General features: G+C 45.3%; 1 protein-coding gene and 1 long non-coding RNA gene across 3 annotated transcripts in view; both read left to right on the forward strand.

The window, feature by feature from the left end:
* SERGEF (secretion regulating guanine nucleotide exchange factor) overlaps positions 1–24,747 on the forward strand; it is a 248,254-nt gene that overhangs the window by 194,252 nt on the left and 29,255 nt on the right. The window lies entirely within an intron of this gene.
* Positions 7,587–21,862, forward strand: LOC133261889 (uncharacterized). Its single transcript, XR_009741163.1, has 2 exons — positions 7,587–14,259; positions 21,552–21,862. It is a non-coding gene; the product is annotated as an uncharacterized LOC133261889 (long non-coding RNA).

A 24,747-nucleotide genomic window follows, 5' to 3' on the forward strand; every position in this document is an offset into this window, starting at 1 on the left:
CTGTGACATTCCTGAGCTGTGTGACCTCATCCATACTAGTCATTAGTATTAAAGATGGTTCTTGATATTGGTGATAACAGTAAAGTTTCCAAAGCATCTGGTATGGTAGTAGGTTCTCTAAACCATATCTCACTGCATTCTCACACTAGACATGAGAGATGGGTTTTGTTACTATCTGTTTTACAGATAAGCATCCTGAAATCCAGAGACCTAGAGTATCTTTTCTGAGCCTCAGTTTCTGTATAAAATAAGGATATGAATACCTCCCTGGAAGGGTGATTACAGGGACTGAATGAATGTGCATAAACTACATGTGTGTGTGTTAGTCGCTCAGTCGTGTCCGACTCTTTGTGACCCCATGGACACTAGTTGCCAGGCTCCTCTGTTCATGGGATTCTTCAGGCAAAAATACTGGAGTGGGTTGCCATTCCCTTCTCCAGAGGATCTTCCTGACTCAGGGATTGAACCCAGATCTCCTGCATTGCAGGCAGATTCTTTACCAACTGAGCCACCAGGGACTCAGAGCACAGGGCTATGATGGCTGAGGCGCTCAGTTAATGCTTTCTTCCTTTCTCTAGCTCCTCCTCTGACTCCTAATCCAAGTCTTTCCGTTGCATCCCCTTTAACCCGTTTGGAAGCTGAGGTCATGCTGGAGCCCTTTCATAACTTTCTTTCTCACTATCCCCACACCCCTCAGAGGGCCACTTCAAGTCTCTGATCTGAGCTCTCTGGCAGGTACCGCCTCTTTAGTCTTCTGCCAGTTCAGGAAACACCATCCTCTCCTGGCATGATGCTACACACCCCTGACATTTGCTCCACGGCTCTGTTCTGGAACGCTAAAGCCTGCCCTGGCCTCTCCAGCCAGGGCTCTCCCCTTTCCCAACTTTCTCTAAGGCAAATAGAGGTTGTTTTTCTTATTTTGGCATCTTGCCCGAGTCCCTCATGTTGTTATGTTGTGTTTCACGAGGGCCCACATATGGAAGTGACTTGAAACCAGGTCTCCTGACTTCTAGCGTCATGTTCTACAGCTTATTATTTAAAGTTTAAGAGGCATACATAATAGGTCATGGGGAAAATATAGGAGCCCCATCTTTGGAGATCCTGAGAAATGTATTTATTGGGCTCTCAGTAAATGTTTATTCATTTAGCACCTGCTCTCAGCCAAGCCCTAGGTGTGGCCGTAAAGGAGGCAGGCAGGTCTGTCCTTCAAGAAGCTTTCATGGAACTCACGTTCTAGGGTGAGAGGTGGAGAATAAAAACATAAAGTCCAGGTTCGATGCATGAGACAGGGTGCTCAGGGCTGGTGCACTGGGATGACCCTGAGGGATGGGATGGGGAGGGAGCGGGAAGTGGGGTTCAGGATGGGGGAACACATGTACACCCATGGCTGGTTCATGTCAATGTGTGGCAAAAACGACTACAATATTGTAAAGTAATTAGCCTCCAATTAAAATAAATAGATTAATTAGAAAAAAAACATAAAGTCAACTGGTAAGAGAATTTTAGATTTTAAGTGTCATGAAATAAATTAACTGGACTGTGGGGCAGAGAGTATCTGGGAGGTGTGTTGTGCATTTTGGATGGACAGAGTGGTCAGGGAAGGACTCCTTGAGAAGGTGCCATTTTGAGCTGTGATCTTCAAGGAAAAGCTGGAGCATCCCAGGCTGAGGGAGCAGCGAGAACAAAGGCCTGGAGGTGGAAGGGGCTTGGCCATTCGAGGAGTGAAATGCAGATCTGGACAACTAGGGGCACAGGGCAGCAGAGGGAGAAGGCTGAAGCTCAGAGAGCAGGAGCTGGAGGGTATTGGGTTTCAGAGGCCATGGAGACATTGTGTGTCTAGGATCAGCACAGAGCCACCAAAGGGCTTTTCAGCAGAGGAGTGATGTAATCTGAAGGAAAACTGAGGCGGCCAAATGGAGAATGGATTGTAAAACGTGAACAATGAAGCAATACCAGTTAGCCGCTATTAGAATAGCCCAGGAGAGCTGACCGTGGACTGGCCTGGGTTATGACAGTGGAGACAAATGACCTGAATTTGTGATTATGTTGAGGTTAGGACAGTAGGGCTCAGTAAAAGAATTAGATGAAATAATCCATTCTGCTCCATCTATTCAGTACCCCATTAGTATAAATCCAGATGATACCTAGCTTCAGTTTTAAACTGGGAGTTGTGGGGGATGACACATGCCTGGCAGTAGGTAGACTGGAAGGGCTACAGACCTGACTGCCAGGATGTGCCTCTGCAAGTCTGAGAGACCGCAGATAGAGAGAGGCTAGTCCTTGTATCTCGGAAAGACAGCTCGGAGGAGTGACACGGGGAGATTTTCAAAGAATTGGTTCATTCAGCAGTCCTATAGCAAGTGCCTTATCTGTGGCTGGTGTTCTGTCCCTGGTGAGTGAGATAGGCTCTGCTCTTTAGCACCTCCCTTCTCTCGGGGGAGGTAGAAATGTAAATAGATAAATCTCAGTGGGTAAGGATAATGACAAAGGGATAAACAAGGGGATGTGGAAATATGAAGGACAGGACTTTTCATAGAGGAAATAAAGGAAGGCCTCACAGAGAAATCAGGCATCAAAAGGAGCTAGGAGTACATTCCAGAAAAGGGAACTGTATGTGCAAAGGCCAGACTCCTGAAAGAGAGGGCTACATTCAAGAAACAGAAAACAGCTGAGTGTGGCTGGGGTTTAGGGTGTATGGGAGGTTTATGGACTGCTAGGTAAGGTTGTTGTCTGCACTGCAAAGTGCCTTGTGTGCCATAGTGAGTATATTGGACTTAATCCTTTATGCATCCAGGAACCATTGGAGGCCTTAAAACCGGATGCAAAGCAAATAGCTGCCCCACAGACTGCCAGTCAATCAAATCCTCATTTCCTACTGCATCTGGATGCAGCCTCAGAAACGTTCTTAACACAGCACTCCAGGCAGTCACTTCCAGTCAGCCAGAATTGGCAGGGGATAAGGCCTATTTGCCATTCTCGAAAGACGATGAATCTGTGGATGAGTTTAAAGAGAGAAGTGTTCTAGGACCAAAAGCTATCTTTTACAGTTACTTCATCAGCCACAAGTACAAATTGCCTTCATTGTGCAAGACCTGAAGGACAGTCAGAGAGAACCCAGCGTCCCTGCTGTTCATAGGAGAATGGCTGTTGGACTGATGGGAGAAATAACCATCTAGCCCGTAGGAACATATTTCTGAGTGTGGCCATGGTTGTATGAGCGCCAAGGAGGCAGTGCTGAGGCAGAAAGTACCAGATTTCCAAGGAATTCTGCTTCACTAGTCCCTAAATGGATGCTTTTGATCTATAGGGAAGTACAGTGTTTTAGTATATGTAAGGCTTCCTTGTCCAGTTGACATTGATCTTTTTCGCCAGGAAGTTCTTTTGAAAACGGCATGTAGCTCCTTTGAAGAAGGCAGAATATCCCAGGCTGAGAAACCAGGAAGTAACCATTCATCTGAGAGTTGAGTGGTGGCTGGGATTGTCTCTGCCAGTTCCATATCCCTGACACCCAGCGTGGGACCTGGCACACGGTGGTGCTCAGTGATATTTGTTGAGTAAATTAACTAGGAAAAGAAAACAACCAGCCAACCAAACATCCAACCTAGGTTCTAATCCCAGCTCTTGAATTTTGTTTCTCTTAGCTATACAATGACCTGGTTGGTTTCCGTGGCCCTTCAAGACATTCTGCTGTCCTCAGATTCTAGGATGATGAATAGAATGGTTCAGAGCAAGCCAAGTCATCACTCATATTTCTGATATGCCTCAAATTTAATCAGAATAAAATACCAAAATCAAGCAGTACTTTACAACATCTCAGATATGCCTTCTAAAAACAGAACCTGCGTCTGTCTCTGAGTTGTGAAGAAAATGTATTAGGTTATATTAAACAGCAAGATTGTCCTTTTTTGTAGGAAGGAAAATGAATTAAATCTTGTCTTCCTGACTGGGGATTTTAATTGGGATTTGAGTCAATTTGATCTAAATTTGAGCATCCATCCAGAAAACATTTATTGACATCTGCTATGAGAAGGGCTTTGTGCTAGGCATGTGGGAGAGAGGGAGATGAACAAGACACAAGATGTACGAGAGCCTTCTAGGCAGAAACTGACAGTCTAGTCAGCAAGATAAAACATACAATTGACTGTGGCCCCAGGTAGACTGAGAATTAACCGGGACAGGACTAGGGGAGGTCGGAGGAGGAAACCCCTTCAAGTACATCATACAGGCAGGAAGTCAGCCTCTTAACACACCGTGTAGGGCTTAGAATTCGCTGAGCCATTGTGGCCATGAGGATATACTCTCATGGGATGGAGCTGCCCAGAACTCCTGCTTAGCCTGCAGCCACTGAGTCAAGCCCCTTGGCCTGAGCTCTGGTTGGCAGGGAAAACCACCCCAGGCATTCAGCCATTGGTCTTTATGAGCAATGGGTATACCACACCACCAAGCTCAGGGACCCCTTTCATGGCTCTTATCCTTGGGGCCAATTCAAAGAAAAAGATGTTTACTACAATAGGAATTCCTATTTTTCCTTTTGCCCATGTTACCCTTTCTGCCTCAGCTCCCACTGAAATTCAAGATCTAACTAAAATGGGGGCACATGCTTTCTGACATTTATCCAACAATTACTTGTTAAACCCTTCTCTGTGCAGGGCCCTGTGCCAAGTGGGTAGCAGATCATAGAGGCCCTGCCCTCAAGGGGCTGACAGAAGGCTGCATGAGCCAGGCTGAGGGAAGACTGTAATCCCAGCTGTGAGAGGGGCCAAATGAAGTGCTCGCAGTCTGAGGAGAAGGAGCTTATTTTAAGGCTATCGAACACAGGTATACCTGTGGTGGATTCATTTCGATATTTGGCAAAACTAATACAATATTGTAAAGTTTAAAAAAAATAAAATTTTAATAAAAAAAAAAAAAAATAAAAATCAGGCAAAAAAGAAAAAAAAAAGTGGGGGGGGGAACCTAAAAGAGATCCATGGGATTTGGGCCTCAAAAAATGTTAAGGACCATACACATTGAAATAGATGTAGTAGGTTTTCTAAGATAAAATGATGACCAAAGCATTGAGGAAGCAAAAAAAAAAAAAAATTCCAAGCGTGTTTAGGGAACAGGGAATACCTCAGTCTGATTATATATAATAAAAGGAACATAAAGGAGAACAATGCTTTGGGAAAAAAAAAAGTTGAGGCCCATCTGAGTCAGTTTAGAATACTGTATAACAGGGTTCCCTAGACTGAGTGACTTAAACAGCACACATTTATTTCTCATAGTTTTGGAGGGTGGAAGTTCAAGATCAGGCTGACAGCATGGTTGGGTTCTTGGTGAAAACTCTCATTTTAATTCACAAATGGCTTTCTTGTTGTGTCCTTATGTGGTAGAGAGAAAGAGAGAAAACTCTCTTTTTATCAGGGCACTAATCCCATCATGAGGACTCCACCCTCATCATCTAATCACCTCCTAAACGCCCTATCTCCAAACACCATCACATCAGGGATTAGAGTTTTGACATGAAGAATTTTAGAGGAACACAAGCATTTAGTCCTTAGTAGGGCCAGACTGGGCTTCCCTGGTGGCTCAGACGGTAAAGTGTCTGCCTACAATGCGGGAGACCCGGGTTCAATCCCTGGCTCGGGAAGCTCCTCTAGAGAAGGCAATGGCAACCCACTCCAGTACTCTTGCCTGGAAAATCCCATGGACAGAGGAGCATAGTAGGCTCCTACAGTTCGTGGGGTCACAAAGAGTCAGACACGACTGAGCAACTTCACTCTCTCTCTCTCTCAGGGCCAGACTATAGCGGGCCTCCTTAGGTGTTCCAGGGTAAAGCAATTATATATTTAATTCTATAAGCAATAAGATGTCACTGATAGTTTTTAAGCAGCAGTGTGCATAAAATCCAAGGGTTGGAAAGGACTTTGGAGATGACCCAGTCCAGCCCTCCATCTCACACATAAAGACTGAATCCCAAAAAGGGTAAGTTACTAACCCTAAGTCAGACAACTAGTTCTGGAGCCAGGGCCAGCACCAGATCCAGATGTTCCAGCTTCAAATAGAGTGGTCTTTTGCCCACCAGGATGAGATCTGCACTAGGGAGAGATTCGTGAGTCTTTCTGCTGCTGCTGCTGCTAAGTCGCTTCAGTCATGTCCGACTCTGTGCAACCCCATAGACGGCAGCCCACCAGGCTTCCCCATCCCTGGGATTCTCCAGGCAAGAACACTGGAGTGGGTTGCCATTTCCTTCTCCAATGCATGAAAGTGAAAAGTGAAAGTGAAGTCGCTCAGTCATGTCCAACTCTTAGCGACCCCATGGACTGTAGCCCACCAGGCTTCTCCATCCATGGGATTTTCCAGGCAAGAGTACTGGAGTGGGGTGCCATTGCCTTCTCTGCGTGAGTCTTTCTAGTGGAGGTCAATTGGGAAAGGAGAGGCGAGAGGCAGAGAGGCAGAGCTTTGGGAGACTTTTGTATAAAGTTTGGATGAAAGGCAACACCTGAGGCTTTTAGGGCCTTGACAGTGGACTGACAAGGAAGGAGCTGATCAGGGAGAAACACAGAGGTCCAGCTGACGGGGCCTGGGTGTGGAAGATGGAAGGGAGGAGTCTACTGGTACTTGCTCTGGCTTCTGTTCTTTACCAAGTTGTTCCATTTTGGTAACAATTTCATAAACTACCTTCAAGTTTTCCCTTCCCAGAGGCAGGATGGGAAACAAATTGAACATAAATGCATCAAACACCCTCAGTGTTTGCTATATTAAACCCTTTTTTGTAATTTCGTTTTTGTTTGTTTTTTTTTTGGTCCTTCTTGCCTAGAGGACCTGATCCTTTTCCAGAGCCTGACCTTCCAGGTTGTAAGTCCTCAGCAATGCTTCCATTTACCAGCCAGCACTCTGACTCCGTGGCTTTACACATGGGATACTGGAGCTACCATCATCGTCTGAGTGTCCCCGATTTTAGGTTTCCTGCCAGACCCTGTGAAGGTCTGTGCGTGTGACTTAGCTCCCATCACATGACTCTAAGTTTGAAACCAAAGCCCTGAGACAACCCCAGCAAATACCGAGCTCCTGACTCCTGGCCCTAGGATGGTCTGGGCCGAGACCACCTGCCTCAGAACCTGGAAGCATGAAAACGCATATTCCTGAGTTCTCCCTTACCCCTTCTGAATCAGAACTGCAGAGTGGGGGCCAGGAATCTGTATTTTGGATAAGTGCCCCCAGATGATTTTTATGTACCTGAAGTTTGAGACTCTGCCTTAGATCACTTAATACTTTTTCTGGGCCTCAATTTCCTTGTTTGAAAATTGAGAAACTATGTACTCAATTTACTGTGAAAAAAGAAATGCACTTGGAAAAAAAGTGTTAAAAGTTAAGTACTTATATTTATAGAACTAATGGGCTTCCTGGTGGCTCACATGGTAAAGAATCCATCTGCAGTGTGGGAGACCTGGGTTCAATCCCTGGATTGGGAGGATCCCCTGGAGGAGGGCATGGCAACCCACTCCAGTATTGTTGCCTGGAGAATTCCCATGGACAGAAGAGCCTGGTGGGCTACAGTCCATGGGGTTGCAAAGAGTTGGACATGACTGAGTGACTAAGCACAACACAGCATGCTGCTGCTGCTGCTGCTGCTAAGTCGCTTCAGTCGTGTCCCACTCTGTGTGACCCCATAGACGGCAGCCCACCAGGCTCCCCTGTCCCTGGGATTCTCCAGGGAAGAACACTGGAGTGGGTTGCCACTTCCTTCTCCAATGCATGAAAGTGAAAAGTGAAAGTGAAGACCCTCAGTCGTGTCCGACTTCCAGGGACCCCATGGACTGCAGCCCACCAGGCTCCTCCGTCCATGGGATTTGCCAGGCAAGAGTACTGGAGTGGGGTGCCATTGCCTTCTCCACATACATGTATATAAAATTATTATGTGTATTGCTCAGTTTACAATCTTGGGATCAAGAGAGTTTAAAATATTTCTCAGACTGAGATACACTGGATACTGGTAAAAGATCTGAGTGCTCACATCTGGAGCATGTCTGCTTACCAAGTAAGAGACAATATGAATGAATAACTCCAGGAAAGATAAACCCGAAGCAAAATCGTTAAGCTTTCTCTTCAATATCCTCTACCTCCTGCATTCAGTCAGCATCATTCACTGAGTGCCTAATATGTGTCAGGGCACCGTGCCAGGCTAAGAGTATAGAGATAAATAAGACATGGTCCCTGACCTCGAGGGGTTGAAGATCAATATGGAAATGAATGTTCAATATAGTGTGATAAGCACTGGCTCCAGGGTGGGTAGAGGCTGGGTATTACTACTTTGGCAACAAGAGCAGGTATCAGGTGTCAGGAAAGGTGTCACCAAGGAGACGACCCTAGGGCTCTGTCTTGAACACAAGTATCATTGTTCCAAGAAGGAAAGCCCCTTACATAGTCCTTGTCACTCACTGGCTACCTCCTTCCATCCCATCCAGTTCTCTCATCAGTTTCCTCCCCCATCAAACCAGTTTCAGGAATTGAGTTTTTTCCTTCTTCCACCAAAATCTGCTTTCACTCTAAGTCAATTTTTAGGTTTAGTCGTAAACACTGGGGTTTAAGACAATGCTTTTTTGGGGGAAGGGGTGCAATGTACATTGTTACCCCCAAACTAAGCTCAACTGGAGATGTGTTTGTTTGCCTTCTATATCAGCCAGCTGATGGGAGAGGTGTTATGCCTGATTGGTTAGTTTTTTTTTTTTTTCCCTTGCGGGGAAGAGTATTGGTGACAAGTGGTTTTCCCCAGTCCTTGTTGTTTTACTAGTTAAATGATTACTACTTTGCTTATCTGTAAAGAATTAAGGGTTAATACATAGTCAAAGTTGACTTGTAGAATTGCTTTCTTAGTGTTTTAAGGTAGAAGAACAATGGATAATGAATCAGATCCTAAATTAAACTAGCCCTTCAGAATGCACAAAGTGTCATGACCAGGTATATCCTTCCTACTCTAAAGGTGATCACCAAGTCCTCAACCTCAACCTTGGCTAGCTCTGAGTTGAAATGCAGAATCTCAAATTAGCTTATGGTTACTAGGGGGTGAGGGGAAGAGGGATAAATTAGGAGATTGGGATTTGCATATACAAACTACTATAAAATATAAAATAAATAATTAGTAAGGATCTACTATATAGCACAGGGAACTCTATTCAATATTCTGAAATGGCCTATATGGGAAAAGAATCTAAAAAGAGTGGATATGTGTATATGTTTAACTGATTCACTTTGCTGTACACTTGAAACTAATATAACATTGTAAATCAACTATACTCCAATAAAAATAAAAAGAAATAAAATGTAGAACTTGAGTCTCTACCTGAGATCTGCTGAATCAAAATATGTATTTTAACAAAATTCCCTGGCAATTCATATGCACATTAAAGTTTGAAAAGGACTACAAAGTTAGTGATTTATCCCCAGTTATTGATTAGGACACTCATGTCCAGACAGATTAAGGAACTTTCTCAAAATCATGTAACAAGCAGCGGAGCCAGGATTCATGCCCTGATTACTTGAATTCCAAGTTCAACACTTGGTCCACTGTACAGCTTTGCTTCTTTGTACTGTATTAACAACGCTTCTTCAGTAGTTCATGATAAATTAAGAGGGAGAAAAATAATATTTTTTCAAGGTATAAATGTGTCTTCTTGAGAGCTTCAGGAGACAAGGAGAGTCAAAGAGCTCATCAAGTGAGCTTTGAGTTTATGCCAGGCATGTAGCCTTGTCTCCTTTTTACAGATGGTGAGAATCCTTAGCCTTTTACTGAGCGTAAACGACCCATAGGGACTGGGGAAGGTAAGGGTTGAAGATGGTATTTAAAGGTATGATACTGGGACTTCCTAGGTCAGAGGTCAAGGGATCAGAGAGATTGTGAACATTTCTTCATCCTTGAAGTAAGATCCTCTTCCTGTATGAGGTCAGCTTCTTCCTCAACTAATCAGATTTGTTGGCTGCTCCCTGCCTCCAAAGTCAGAAATTCAGGAATTCAATCTTCGGTCACTTGGAGCTCCTCTTGATTTATGAACAACTGTCTCGTAGAGTAAAAGTGGTTTTCCCAAAGAGGGAAAAAATAGCTTAAAAGAAGGCCTTGAAGAATCAAGATGACAGAATGTATTATTTATAAGGGCCTAAAATAAGTGCTGGATCCTCCACTCAAAGTGAGCAGGCGACAGCCAAGCCCTGTGTGGAGTGGAGCCCAGCCGACTCCAGCTAGATCCATGTGGCAGGGTGGTCAGCCACGCTCTGCTCAGGATGCCAGGGGTCCTTCTCAGAAGGTGACTCTCACTGCCAGTATAGGGCAGCCCGTGTAGCTCATGCCTCCCAGCTTACAAGTGCTCACGATAGCATCAGTGAAACAAAGTAATTCATTTTTAAGAAAACTTTTTATTTTATACTGGAATATAGCCAATTAACAGTGTTGTGATAGTTTCAGGTGGACAGCAAAGGAACTCAGCCATATATATACACATACCCATTCTCCCCCAAACTCCCCTCCCATCCAGGCTGCCACTTAACATTGAGCAGAGTTCCCTGTGCTGTAGCAAGAAGGTAATTCTTGAAGGAGAATGAAGGAAATGCAGCAAGAGCCTGTGGATTGGTGGGAACACACAGGCATACACATATGTGCACACACATACACATGCACGCACACACCATTTGTAAGATTATTTTGAGTTCCTGACTTAATGACTCAAGGATACAGGTATGTGTTGGGTATGAGGACAGGAGTAGATACAGGGTCTCTGGACCTTGTCTTTGATAATGGCTCCTGGTTCTGTAACAAAGCATGCATCTGCTGGTGACTCTGGCCATGCAGAGTAGGTCCTGCCACATCCGGGTAACAGCCACTTCTTGCTACATTACAGGTGTTTTTTTTTTTTTTACTCAAGGCTTGGCTCATTATTCTTGAAGAACTTAAAACAATTTCTCTGTTTTCCTTTAGGAGAATGTTTACAAACATCTCTCCTACAAAAGGCTCTCCTGCTTTCTGAAAGAACCTCAGACTTAGCAAGTCTGCATTTTGCCCAGTGGGGAAGAGGCAGTCAGTGTCCAGGGTTCTCACATCAACAGCCAGCATTACAGAAAACCCATTTCCCTGGCACTCGTCCCTTGACTCTGCCATAATACCTTTGTTATCTGGGGGCTTGTGGCACTGACTTAGACCTGAGGACTATTTCCTAAGTCCATTTGTCTATAGCAACCATGACTCAGTGACAGGAGGGAGGTCACTGAGAAATAGAAGGGGTGCCAAGAGACTTCGGAAGATGCCCCAGGCAGTCATGAGATTGGCTCCAGCTTCAGAGTGATTATAAGTCTGCTTTTACCAGCAGAACAGTAGGCTGGGGTTTGAACAGAGGCTTCAGAACCCTCTCATCTGTCTCTGATCCTTCCCCTGCTTCACCCTCTTCCATCCTCTTACTCTTCAAAATTTCTCTTCTGGGCTGTGGTGACTACACTGTGGGGGAGTAACGCTTTCAGTAGCTCTCGCTGTATTTGGAACTTGCTTTGTATTCTCTGTTGGCTGACGGCCTCCTCCCCAGCCATGGGAGCTCACTGTGATCCATGGTGCTGCTGCAGCCATGGCAGCATCAACTTGTATTGTCTCCAGTTCTAATCTCAAAGGTCTTCCAGGTTCCTGTCATCAGAATGGTTATCCCTGGAGTGTAGGGTACTGGTCAATAGGATCAGGTTTACCCACATGCCCTGGCAATCCAGGGAGCCTTCAAGAAGATGGACGTCTGACCTTCCTACCACCCTCCCCACCCCAATTCAGAATAATAAACTCTGAAGACTAAAAGAAATCTCAGCCTTTTAAGATCCAGGTAGCGATTCCATATTTGAATGAGGCAGTGTGGTATAGGAGGATGTGGTGTATTGAACTGGTTCAGTTCAAATCTCATCATTACCACTTTCCACAAAATGTGTGATCCTGGGCTCATCACCTGATCCCTCTAAACAAGAAATGCCTGGTAGAGCCATAATGGAGAATAAAGGATGGTACAGATAAAGTGCCTGTGTATGTGATGTGCTTGATAAGTAGTGACTAATATTATCATTATCCTGAAAACCAGGGGTTTTCAAAAACTTTTGCCTGTAGAATACGTGCTTTCCATCATATATGCTTTTTAGACCCCTTACCACTCTGGTTATTTTAGTAGTAGTGTTATTACTATTACTGTTTTTATTGTGGTAAAGTATACATAATACAATTCACCATTTTATGTGTACAAGTCAGTGGCATTAAGTAGATTCACCTTGTTGTGCAGCCATCACCCACATCCATCTCCAGAATGTTTCCATCCACCCACTTTGAGACTCTGTACCCATTAAACAGTAACTCCCCATTCCCGCCAGCCTCCCAGCCTGGTCACTGTCTTGGAATAGCACACTCCAAGTTCTTCAGTGTCTTTCTTCCTACCGTAAATGGGGCTTGGAAAGAGCTTCCTGCTAGGGTTTTCTTTGTGTTCTACAAACTCCCACCAGCAAGCCCAAGAGTTAAAGCTCTATGTCAATTGCAGCAAACTTTGGGGATTACTAATAGTTACAAAATGGATGTAAAGCAAAGCTGCTTTGCATGGAATGGATCCGCAAAGAGCCTTCCAAGGACTGGTACATTCCTTCCAAAGATATCCAAGGATGTGGCTTGGCATAGCTTTGGGGAGAAACCAACAGCTTTTGAATTCTTCAATAACATGTATCTCATGGTGAAGATTAAATGAGCTAATTCGTGTTAAGTGTGTAATACAGTGCCTGGCATGGATAGTGTCTTTATATGTACACTGTTGTTGCTGTGATTGTACTGTGACAAAGTTGTTATGTATGTTCTGTTATTTAATCCCCACAGTAGGTAGATATCAGCTTCATTTAACATGAGGAAACCAGGGCTCTGGGCTGTTAACACACCTGAAATTACAGAGCTAGTAACAGAGTAACAGAGCTGCCCTTCAAACCCATACTCAGTAAGATGCCACCTGATGTGATATATGCCAAGAAGGGAACTCTATGGGTGAGTGAATCATATTGACTTCATTCTCAGTATTACATCTTTCCATCTACCCTGCCCTTTTTCTGAGGCCCTGTCTTTTTGCTGTTTCTTCTTCTTAAATCATTCACCTAATGTCCAAGCCTCAGAGCTTTGCGAATTTACTAGCCCCCATTCTCTGCACCATCTGAGAGGGATCACTCATGGTCTTCAGTAAGCCCTCTGCTCCAGAATAGGAAACTGAAGCCATGCATGTAAACCATGGAGCTCTCTGGCTTTATTCTATGAGCACCTAAGAGCTAATGCATTGTTCATGGAATTTAGAGCAATCATTGGGGTTTGGGTCAGGAAATAGTACTTTGCAGGACATTCAAGTCACTTGGCTGGAATTTGTTCAGAAAAGAAAACACTTACACCTGGTTTCCGTGAGTGACCAAGATTCATTTTCCTTTCAGAAAGCAGGACCAAATCACTCTGTACTTTGTCACAACTCCTAGGAAGCTCAAAGCCAGCTTGAATGCTTGAGTCACACATGGCATGTACATCAATTCCCAGGGCAAACATGTTTGATCCCCCTCCTTTTCCTGGTTTTGCATCTCCATTTCTGTTTTACTCACTGGGTTATGGAAATTCCCTTTGGAAAGAGAGGAGTTTAGGTAAGTCAATCAGTAAAGACTATAAATGTGTTGAAGTCAAGGACCGTATTTGGTTATGGTAGTGTCCTCAGTCCATAGCCCAGGATCTGGCATGCGGTAGGTGCTGAATACATGTCTGTCAGTTGAATGAATCAAATATGTTAATGAACCAGTGTTCAAAGTGACTTGAAGGGTGGCATCTTTGGTACTTTCCTTTGGACTCTCAGCTCATAGGGTTATCAAACTGGAAGCTTTAGAAAGCGTTCCTTAGACTTTGATGGTCTTTCATTAAGGATTTGTGTGTATATGCTCACAACAGACACCATAAATAATAATGACTAAAAAAAGGATAAGTCAGTTTTTTGTGACTATTATGCGCTAAATTGTGTCTGCCCAAGATTTGTAGGTCAAAGCCCTTGCCCCCAGTCTGACTGTACTTAGAGTGAGGGCCTCGAAGGAGATAACAGAGATTGAGTCATAAAGCTAGATTGAATCATAAAGCTTGAGTGTTAATCTGACAGGGCTGGTGTCCTTATAGAAGAGGAAGAGACACTAGAGATCACTCTCCCTTCTTGTAAGCCAGAGGAAAGGCCATCTGCAAGCCAGGAAGACAGGCCTCACCAGAAACTAACCCTGGTATTTTTTTTTTTTTTGACTCTGCCATCTAGCTTGTGGGATCTCAGTTCCCTGACCAGGGAATGAAACTGGGCCATGGGAGTGAAAGCCCAGAATCCTAACCACTTGGCTACCAGGGAACTTTTGATCTTGGACTTCTGTCCTCCACACCTGTGAGAAAATCTTCTGTCCTTTAAGCCACCCAGTCTGTGGTATTTTGTATGGCAGCCACAGAGTCTAATACACTCATGTATGAGAGGTCTAGTGATACTCAGCTCAGGGCTGGTGTAGTAGCCCTGTGGATAGCAAAAAACGTTTCCAGTAATCTCCATCTTTCTATTTTACTATCCTTAGCATAGGTTTTCATGGTTTTACTATCCTTAGCAAGGTTTTCATGGTTTCCTCATGGCCCAAGATGGCCGCTAGAGTGCTAGCTGCCACATCCACATTCAGGCAGGAAGCACACAGAAGGGAAAAAAGGCAAAAAAGAGGACCTACAAAGACCCTTTGGCTCAGTGGTAAAGAATCCACCTGCCAGTGCAGGAGATGCACTTCGATCCCTGGGTCGGGAAGATCCCCTGGAGAAGGAAATGGCAACCTACTCTAGTATTCTTGCTTGGGAAATCCCATGGACAGAGGAGCCTGGTGGGCTATAGTCCGTGGGGTTGCAAAGAGTCAGGCACAACTTAGCAACCAAGCACACAGCACAAAGACACTTTTCCTGAAGTGGTACCCTGCCGTGTCCACTTGCATCTTTTTGTCCAGAACCTAGTTACATAGCCACACCTAACCATAAAGAAGGCTGGGAAATTAGTCTTTTAGCTGGGCACTTGACTGCTCTGAATAAAATTTGGAGAGAATGAGAGTTGAATAGATCACCAGTAGTCTATGCCTAAGAAACATGAGCATTTTGGAAATGAGGAAGCTGGAAGTGAGCCTCTCACTCACAAGAACAATTCCACTTCTCAGAGCCTGTGAGCTACTACCAGTCTTTAAATCCCTGCTCTCCCACACAGAAGAATTCCAAATAATTTATGTAGAGGCTCCCTACTTTAGGAGCTGGAACTTAACTTCCCATTCCTCGAGTATGGGCTCTGCTTGTTAATATGCTTCCGAAGAGTAGACCATGGAAGGGGGAGTGGTGGAAGGGAGGGCAACTCTACGGCGAAGAAACCTGGTAAATATTACCTTGGCCAGGTGATCGAAGTTATAATAACATCATTAATAATAAATCGTTTTGAACCTTTGATATGACCTGATGAGAAGGGTACTTCTCTGTGGTCTTTCTCTCCCAAACCCATAATCTCAGTCTAACCATGAGTAAAACATCAGAAAAACCCTATTTGAAGGCATCCTACAAAATAGCTGACTAGTACTTTTTGAAACTGTCAAGATCATCAAAAAACAAAGAAAGTGAGAGGAACTCTAACAGACCAGAAGATCTTAAGGAAACATGACAACCAAATATAATGTGGTATCCATACCCTGGAGCAGAAAAGGACATTAGAGAAAAAAAGTAAAAATCTAAACCAAGTATAGCATTTAGTCAATAGTAATGTACCGGTGCTGATCCCTTAGGCATGACAGATACACCATAGTGACCTAAGATGTTAACAGTAGGGGCAACTCGGGGAGCGGTATTTGGAAACTACTGTGTCTCTTCAACTTTTCTGTAAAATAGCACTCTTCTAAAATTAGCAGTTTATTGAAATAAATCCCTGCTCTCCTGCTTACTCACTGAATGACTTGGGCAAGTCACTTTGCCCCATTAGGCTCAGTACCTCGGCTGTGTGATGGGGTAATAGAACCTTCACTGCAGGATTGAGAAACGGCTTCAGTGAGACGGTGTGACACGGCCTTGAGACAGTGTCCCCTCAGTGTGGCTTTGCATGCAGCATTCCCTCCTGCCTCTGCAGTTCCATACAAGGGCCTTCTAGAAATTTCCTCAGAGGCCATTGCCGCTGTGGCACCCAGCAGGGCCCAGCCCCACCCCACTGGAGTTCCTTTATAGCCAGAATTCCCTGCAGGAACTTCTCTTGACAGGTTGCTCTGAGGGACTAAGATTGCATTTTTATTTTCATATTTCACTTCATTTCTCCCCTCCTTGAATTTAGTTTTTCTCTTCAGGAATCAGCATATGACTCAAACTGCCAGTTCTAAATTTAGTATTGCCTGTGATAGGGAGAATGCATTTAGTGCTGCCTAGGATATGTATTTGGAAATAATGGTTTTATTTACCACATCCAGTAATTCTGACTGCCTGCTGGGTTCTTTCAGGAAAGAATTTGTCATCTCCTTTCCTCCTAATGATGAAATGTTGCCGGCTCAGGTCCCAGAGGCCCAGCCCGGGCCAGACGCTGGTGACTTGAGTCTCGGTTTAATTAAACATCATCCCCAGGATTCTGCAGTCCTGGGTTCTCTCCAAGCCTTCTGTTTAGAGGTAGTTTGGAAACAGGTCTACTCTTTGGAGCCTGGAAGCTTATCTCTGGGCTCCAGGCCGAGAAGATTTGCCCCTTTTTTCATTGTTGCCCCTTTAGTGCTGGAATATAGGGGAGACGAGGAAGTTCCACATATATGGAGCATGTGTCCTCGACATGCTGGGGATATAGAAGTAAACCATAGACAGCTCCTGCTCTCTGAGAACTATAATTCATTCATTTATTTTAAAAAATGCCTCAGGCATCTACCATGGACCCAACACCATGCTAATCGTTAGGGTTACAGCAGTGACCAAATCAAACGAAGTTTCATTCCCCGAATCATGCTTTCTTGTGCGCGTAGTTTGTATGGTTTCTATGGCTCTTGTACGCATGTTTTGTATGGTTTCTATGGCTGTGGTGCACATGGTTTGCATGGCTCTTGTGCACGTGGTTTGCATGGTGTGTATGGCTCTTGTGCACATGGCTTGTATGGCTCTGACATAATGCAGGAGATGAGGGATGGTACGTGGTATTAGGGAGATAGGCAATGTGTGTTCATTTCCCAGGGCTGCAGTAATTAAGTACCATAGTCTGAGTGGCTTACAACAGCAGAAATATATTCACCACAGGTCTGGAGGCCAGAAGTCTGAAAACAAGGCTTTGACAGGGTCAGACTCCTTTTGGAGACTCTAGGAGCAAATCCTCCGTTACCTCCTCTGTCTTCTGCTGTCTCTAGGCATCCCTTGTCTTGTGAATGCAAACGCCAGTCTCTGCCTTCTTCTCCACACAGCCTTCTCTCTGTGTCTTTCTCCTCATCTGTCCCTTCAAGGATATGTGTCTTTGGTTTAGGGTCCACTTGGATAATCCAGGATGATCTCACTTTGGGGTCCTTAATTTAGGTACATCTGCAGAGGCTCTAGGGAAGAACCTACTCCTGGCTTCCCCCAGCTTCTGGTGTTTCTTGGCATTCCCTGACCTCACTCTAGTCTCTGTTTCGTGGTCACCTTGCCTCCTCCTCTTCTCTCTGTGTGTCGAACTTCCCTTTGCCTTTCTCTTCAAGGACACTTGTGGTGGCACTTAGGATCCACGCCCATGATTTAGGACAATCATTTCATCGCAAAATCCTTAACTTAAAATATTATCTGTAAAGACTCTTTTTTCCAAATAAGGCCCCATTCAGAGGTTCTGGGGGTTAAGATGTGGAGGTGTCTTTTGGAGGGCCACTGTTCATCCTACCATGCGACATGAGAGTGTAAGACCTATGCATATTCACCCTAGGAGGTTGATTTTATTCTCATTTTCCATGGGAGGACACTACGGCTCAGAGAAATTACGTGATTAACCCAGGGTCACTCAGAAAGGAAGTAGCAGAGCCTGGGATGGACACCTGGAGGTATCTGACACTGAAGCCCCTTCCTGTCCTCCCCTGGCCTCCTGACCAACCAGAATTTCTGAGAAATCTCTCCTTTGGTTTCAAACACAAGTGACTGTTAGGCAGACCACACCTAACTTTACCAGGCATTGGGATCAAATATGAACTAGCCTGAATGAACTGTTAGCTGAGAGCAACTGCTCTGCAGCCAGACAGGAAGTCTGTGGGAAGGAAGGGAGTGGGAGCAGAGGGCTGGTTGTGAAGAGGGGGCTCAGAGCCCAGAGTTGGGGCAGGAATACCTACTAAATAAGGGAAACAGCAGCTAAACGAGATGCAGCCATGCTGTGCTTAGAGCTTTGCCCAGCGCCTTCTCTGGTTCCTTGATGTCAGAAGGACTTCTCTGCTTGCCCGCAGCTGGGGGTGGTCTCTGACCAAAGACTCCCTGCTACAAGCTGGAGGGCCTGAGAATGCGTAGGGAAGGGCTCTCGGTTTGTCATTTGTGCCCTGACATTTCCAAGCAAAGCCAGAAGTGAGGCACAGAACACTCAGAGATGAACACCTGTGGTCCTTGCCCCGAGGCAGAGTGACGAGAGTAGAGAAAGATCCAGAACCAGATTCTGCTCTGCCCCTCTCGCTGTATGACCTCCCACAAGGTATTATACCTTTCCAAGCTCTGTTTTCTTACTTGGAAAATGTGGACATTTTTGAGATTTAATGGAGATAAAGATGAAAAGTAACTGTCACAGCCTTAGAATATAATAGGGTTGATGGACGTTACTTCCTTTTCATCAGAAAACTGCCTCTCCAGGCCAGAGCAGTGGTTCCCAAACTGTAGGCTCTGGTGCCTTAGACTCCAGAGTCTACCACAAGGCCCCCAGATTCCTCGTACACCTGCAGGAAGCATTGTTTCCAACTATATATAGATGGTATTGTGGTGACTCTAATTTAAAAACTTTACTGAATTCATGGTGACTTTGTCATTAAATGTTGCTTTGATCGGTGTGTATGGAAAAACCCTGAAATTCTCTGATGTTGAAAAGGAGTCTTCATGCTCAAATATGTTGGCAACCACAGGTATAGTGCGGGAGACAGATTTGTAAATTGACAAATCAGATTATGTGCAATCAGTGGTTTTACAGAGCTACATTCAGGTTCTAGAGAAGGAGAGAGGAAAAGCTAGACACACTTCCTGGAGAAGTCTGGGAAGGCAGAGGTGACATTCAGGCTAGGCCTTCAAAGATGAATAGGAGTTTGCCTCATTTGGTGTGTGGGCATTACAGTTATGCAGAGTAGTAAGGTGAAAGGCACAGAGTCCAGCTAGTGAAGACTTGGGTTTTAGTGGGTGCTAGGAGAGGGGAAAGGCCAGAAAAAGCAGATAGGAGCTGGGGCAGGGCCAGGCCTGAATGCCATGCCAGAGTTTAAGATGACTGTAAGCAGAGGGAAGCAAGCAAAGGTGTGAAGTAGAGGAGCGACAGTATGAAATTGACCTTTAGAAAGATCATGGCTTGAAGGATGGAACTTGGGAGTCCTGTGAGTGGGGGAGCAGGTGTGGGACTCATAGCAGAGTGGGAAAGCATAAGGTTTCAGGAGTGACACAGCCTGGGCCCAAACCCCAGCTCTGCTTCCTACCGGATGAATGACCCATTTAATTAGACTTTCTGTTCTTCAGTTTCTTTTCTGTAAAATGGACATAATAATGTATCTACCTCATAGGAACTATTAGGAGGATTAAATAAGAAAATGTATTTCATGGAATATTAACTCAGCCTTAAAAAAGGAAGGGGATTCTGATATACACTGCAGCCTTGGCGAACCTTGAAAACATTATGCTGAGTGAAAGCAGCCGGCTATAGAAGGACAAGTGCTGAACGATACCACCTTTATGAGGTTCTGAGGGTCGTCAGACTCATGGGAGACAGAAGGTACAATGGTGGTGGGCAGGGACTTAGAAGGAAAAGGAATGGGAAGTTATTGTTTAATGGGTACAGGGTTTCATTATGAAAAGGTAGGAAGCACTCTGAAGATGGATGGTGGTGATGGTTACCCAATAGTGTGAATATACTTAATATCCCTGAATAGAACACTTAAAAATGGTTAAGTGAGTAAACTTCATGTCATGTATGTTTTATGACAGTTTTTAAAAAAGAATAAGAATTTTAAAAATGTATTTCGAGTATCTGCACACAGGAAGAAATTAAGGAGTATTGTTAGTTAATATTATTGTGCCAGGTAAACGAGGATGCAGGCCTAAACTAGGACAGGAAGAATGAAGGCGGAGAGGAGGAGGCATTACCTGGCTCTTTTTAGGCAGAGCCCCTAGGGCTGGGTGACAGTGAGCCAAGGATACAAGGCAGAACCACAGCAGTTTTACTGGGACGCCGCAGAGCCCGGCCCCTGTCACAGACCTCCATCAGAGTCACTCTGAAGACCCAGCTTTGACTTCTCAGACCCATGAATTTCTGAAGGATGTCCTGCCATGGCAGAGGGCCAGGGCCAGCTGGTGCTGAATCACCCACTGGGCCTGGAGCTGCCCAGGCCAGGCTCTGTACCCATCTTGCAGATGAGAGCACCTGCTGCATCCCAGATCCTGGTGGCTCAAGGCTCTGCAAGGGAACGCCTCCATGTCCCCAGAATCAAGCTGTCGGACCTTACCATCACAGCCTCTCCTTCTTCCCCTGAGATCTGAGAGCTAGAGAGGAGTCCCACCGGAAACCTGAGAGAAGACACAGGAGGGTCTTTGACCTTCTGTTCGATCACTTAAGTCCAAGCGTGAAATTCCCGTTCACGTATTTTATTGAAACCTCACAGAAACAAATTCTGGGGAGGTTTGTGCAGCCTTGGCCCTGCAGAAGAGGGCCAAGTTGGCAGGCAAACGCCTGAGGCCCCCCACCCCAGTGGAGTTGGAGAGCCTATTGTGCCTTTTTCAGGAGGAGTTTGGTGAGGTGGTAAAGTTTCCAGGTACATTCCAGACAATCTGGGTTCACTGCTCGGCTATGGCACTTACTAGTGATGTGGCTTTGAACAGCCTTCACCTCCCTGAGTTCCGGTTTTGTCTATGAAGTGGAGATGTCTCTCTTGTGTGATTTTTATGAAACATAAATGAGATGCATACACAGAGAGCCTAGCACATTATAGGTGCTTAGTAAACATGTTTTCTTTCTCTGCTATAAAATTTCATACTTTTTTTTTTCTTAACCACCCCAAAAGGAAGAATTTTGTTTCCTTTTTTTTTGCTTCAGAGAAGGAAATTGGAACTCTTAGAGATTAAGAAACTTGCCTAAATCCCCACCAGAAGGGAACAGTAGCTCTCAGACTCTCTAAGCCTATGCCCTTCCGCTGGGAGACACTGCTTCCTGTATCTCACTCAGTACTGGGAACAAGAATGTTCATATATGACTAGACTACTTCTAGAAGAGCACCTGGGCAGAAACCTGCAACCACACAGAGTCCATGCGGCGTAATAGAAAAGTGTGCCCACTGTCCCGGGAGGCTGGCTCATCTCGGTCTTCTCTTTCTCTAAGGTGAAATGGGCTGTGTACATAATCATCTATAAAAAGTACTGTGGAGACCCATTCAAAATGACCTGCTGGAAGAACAGTGGGCATCCATTGCTGGTTCTCATCCCAGAGGACAGATGAGGTCAGCTGGCCTCCCTGAATTCAGCCTGAAGTGATTGTAACACAATCCTTACAAGGAAGAGCTTGAGAAAGGATGCAGCCCTTGGGTTGAGTACTCGATTGGCTTCTTTTTAGCTATGTGGTCTTAGCTGACAATGCTCATGCCTCAGTTTCCTTAACCTCTAAAGCAGAATTAATAAAACCAACTTGGCAAAGTTGTTGTTTGGGATTAAATGATACGGAGCTAGAATGCCTCGGTTTGAATCCCCGCTCTGCCAGTTATTGGATGTGTAATACGGGCAAATGATTTAATCTCTCTGTGCCTTGGTTTTCTTGACTATAAAATGAGTGTGATGATGGTACCTAACTTTAAGCATTATGATGAAGATAAATGAGTAAACATTAAAGCGTGTAAAGTGCTCAGAGTAGTGCTTGGTACCTTGTATGAGGTAAAAGCAAAAAAGTTCAAGTGTTAGTCACTCAGTCATGTCTGACTCTTTGTGACCCCATGGACTGTAGCCTGCCAGGCTCCTCTGTCCATGGGATTCTCCAGGCAAGAATACTGGAATGGGTTGCCATGCTCTTCTCCAAGGGATCTTCCCAACCCAGGGATTGAACCTGGGTCTCCTGTATTGCAATTGGATCCTTTACTGTCTGAGCCACCAGGGAAGCACAATACCTTGTATACTGTCAGTACATTTTAGTTATTATTGTTGTTATTATCACTAGCTCCTGTGTCCGTCTCACGGGAGTGCTGGTTGTTGGTGATCCCAAGCTCTAGCAGCTGTGTGAACACGCAGACAACTCTTTGTTTGTGTTGACACAGCAGCAGAGGAGAGGATGGATTCTTGGTGTCTCAGTCGACACGGAAGAGAGTGTGTCTGCAGGCAGGCTTCCTGGGGGAGTAGCGCGTTTCCTGGTCCTCTGAGGACTCCTTGGTCTATAATGTGCAGGGTTACTCATCTGCTGAGGGGGAGATAAGATTTCATCTGAAAGATGATGTCTTCTACCTATCACCACGTCCCAGCCCATTACCTGTGGAGCAAGCATGACCCTCTGACCAGTCCCAGGAATGAAGGGGTTGGCCTAGGCAGGAGGCCAAGTTGGTTCCGGATCTCTTGACTTGGGCCCGAGTGGGACAAGACTCCACACGACAGATTTCCCAGTCAGGGTGTCAAGACAGCGATGGCCTCAGCACTTAAGGGTGGTGGCCAGGCCTGGGCTAGCAGAAACCAGTCCTCGGACTGCACATCCACCTCCACATTTACCCAAACAGTGTAATTTCTTTCTTTTTTGGCCACACCATGTGGCATGCAGGATTTTAGTTCCCTGACCAGGGATGGAGCTGTGCCTCCTGCAATGGAAGCGCAGATTCTTAACCACTGGACCACCAGGGACGTCCCAAACATTTTTGATGTGGGCCTGAAAACATGTTGGGAGGTTCTACCCGGGAGGCCATGCCTTTGAGGCAGGAAGCCAAATAGCAATCAAGAGAAACTGCTGCCGGTTCAAATGACTGGAAGCTGAGCGGAGGCTGCTGCAGATGTATGTCCCGGCCCTTTGGAGAGAGGAGAGAGCTATTAAAGAGTCAGAGGCCCATCTTGGCAGCCCTGCCTGCCAATGGATGTGTTTGAATTGCTGTAATGGTTTCCTTTTCAGGGCCCCTCCTAGCATTTAATAAACTTCCTCCTGCAAATCCCACCCCGTCTCAGCTGCTTTAACGGGAATGGAAGCAAGAGGGCTCTTCGATCCTCCGGTAAAAGTTGTTCAGGAGAAGAATGCTTCCGCTCCCCCAGGGGACACTGTGGTGGTGAGAAACCTCTGGGGATGGGAGAAAGGACAGCTGAGAGGTGGAGGAAGGCTGCAGCCCAGATAGAGGAAGCACCCAGTGAGGGCTCATCGCTTGAGCATGGCCTTCCTGCTTCCTGGCAGGAGCTTACTGAGACAAGCACAGCCCACTCCCTCAAATGCTAATGGTGAGGGCTCAGGTGGAGAAGTGATGCGACCCCACAGTGTTCATACAGACCCAAGTCTTGGGTCCAGATACAGGTCCCAGAAAGGGTAGAGATCCTATAGACAGCGTTCTGCAAATCAAGTCTTCCTGCTTGAGTGAGCAGGACTCAGGCCTATTCATACCCCTAATTTCTATTGGCATTAATTGCCCCTCCACCAAGAAGGGCTTCCCTGGTGGCTCAGTGGTAAAGAATCCGCCTGCAATGCAGGAGACCTGGGTTCAATCCCTTGGTTGGGAAGATCCCCTGGAAAAGGGAAAGGCTACCCCACTCCAAGGAGAACTCAGAGGAATCAGCAGCACTTGGCCAGGCATTCTTGTCCCGGTATTCTTTAGAGAAATTCTGCTTCTTCATGGCCCTTTGGTAAAACTGATAAAGTAAGGGCTTTGAAGTCTTCTTTACCAAATGGCTTGGTTTCCTCATCTGTGAACAAACACCAGAATAGCAAAACCTACCTCTCCATTCATTTGGAGGATTCGGTAAGGTAAATTAGATGAAAACACTCAGCCCTACCTGTGTTGGGGTTCTCTAAAGGAACAGAACCAATAAGATATACTATACCTATTTATCTAGGTTTATTTTAAACAATTGTCTCCCATTGTGGCAGAGGTTGGCAAGTCTGAAATCCTTGGGGCAAGCCAGCAGGTAGGAGATTCAGGTAAGAGTTGATGTTTCAGTCTTGAGTCCAAAGGCTGGAAACACAGGCAGGATTTCCTATGTTGCAGCCTTGGGGCAGAATTCTTTCTTCTTCAGAGAATTTCTGTCTTTGTTTTTAAGGCCTTCAACTGATTGGACAAGGCCCACTGTAATCGATCATAAATGTTAATCACATCTTAAAAAATACCTTTACCAAGGAGTTCCCTGGTGGTCCAGTGGTTAAGAATCTGATACCTTGCAATGTAGGGAACCCAGTTTTGATCCCTGGTGAGGGAACTAAGATCCCACATGCCACAGAGCAACTAAACCCATGTGCCACAACTACTGAGCCTCCACCACAGTTAGAGAGTCTGTGCACTGCAACAAAAGATCCTACATGATGTAATGAAGATCCCACATGCTGCAACTGAGACCCAGTGCAGCCAAACTAA

Source organism: Bos javanicus, chromosome 15 (assembly GCF_032452875.1).
Source record: "Bos javanicus breed banteng chromosome 15, ARS-OSU_banteng_1.0, whole genome shotgun sequence".
Classification (NCBI taxonomy): Eukaryota; Metazoa; Chordata; class Mammalia; order Artiodactyla; family Bovidae; genus Bos; species Bos javanicus.